Genomic DNA, 1,141 nt, shown 5'->3' on the forward strand with positions numbered 1-1,141 from the left:
GGATGGGAAGTGTAGAGGGCGGGTTTCTGGGATATACCCTTTGGGTGGTTGATGATGCATGGAGGGGATTGGAACCATGGCAGTGAGATGACATAAGATGGAATGAATGTAAAACTAAAGTTCTCCCATGTAAACTATCATATAATTCACAATAAAACATTTTTTAAAAAGATGGAAGGAAAATAGAGTCCATGTACCAAAAAAAATTGGTTGACATTCAACCATTTCAGGAGGCAGCATGTAATCAAGAACCAATGATACTGAAAGAAGTCCAAGCTGCACTGAAGACATTAGTGAAAAACAAGGCTCCAGGAACTGACAGAAAACCAAAGGAAATGTTTCAATAAACTGATAAAGTGCTAGAAGCACTCACTAGTCTATGACAAGAAATTTATAAGGTGGCTACCTGATTAACTGACTGGTAAAGAAAGATCTTACTTGTGGCCGTTCCAAGGAGAGGTGGTGAGCCAACAGAATGTGAAAATTTACCCATCAATATCATTACTATCACACACAAGTAAAATTTTGCTGACGATAACTGAAAAATGGTTGCAATAGTACATCGACCGGGAACTGCCAGAAATTTAAGCCAGATTCAGAAGAGGACCTGAAACTAGGGGTATCATTGCTCACATCAGATGGATTTTGATTGAAAGCAGAGAAAACTGAAAGATGTTTACTTGTACATCATAACAAATGACGGATAACATTGTGAAGAATGGGAATCCCAGAATTCTTCATTGTGCTCATGAGGAATCTGTACATAGATCAAAAGGCAGTCAGTACTTCTAACAAAACAGGGGATACTGCATGGTTTAAAATCAGGAAAGGTGTGCATCAGGGTTATATCTTTTCACCATACTTACTCAATCTGTATGCTGAACAAATAATCAGAGAAGCTAGACTATGAAAAAAGAATGTGGTGTTAGGATTTGAGGAAGGCTCATTAACAACCTGCAATATGCAGACGACACAACCTTATTTACTGAAAGTTAAGAGGACTTAGAACACTTACTGGTGGAGATTAAAGAATACAGCCTTCAATATGGATTAAAACTCACTGTAAAGAAAACAAAATTCCTCACAACTGGACCAATAAGCAACGTCATGATAAACAGAGTAAAGATTAAATCGTCAAGAA

Source organism: Chrysochloris asiatica, unplaced genomic scaffold (genome assembly GCF_000296735.1).
Source record: "Chrysochloris asiatica unplaced genomic scaffold, ChrAsi1.0 scaffold00173, whole genome shotgun sequence".
In the NCBI taxonomy this organism is placed as follows: domain Eukaryota; kingdom Metazoa; phylum Chordata; class Mammalia; order Afrosoricida; family Chrysochloridae; genus Chrysochloris; species Chrysochloris asiatica.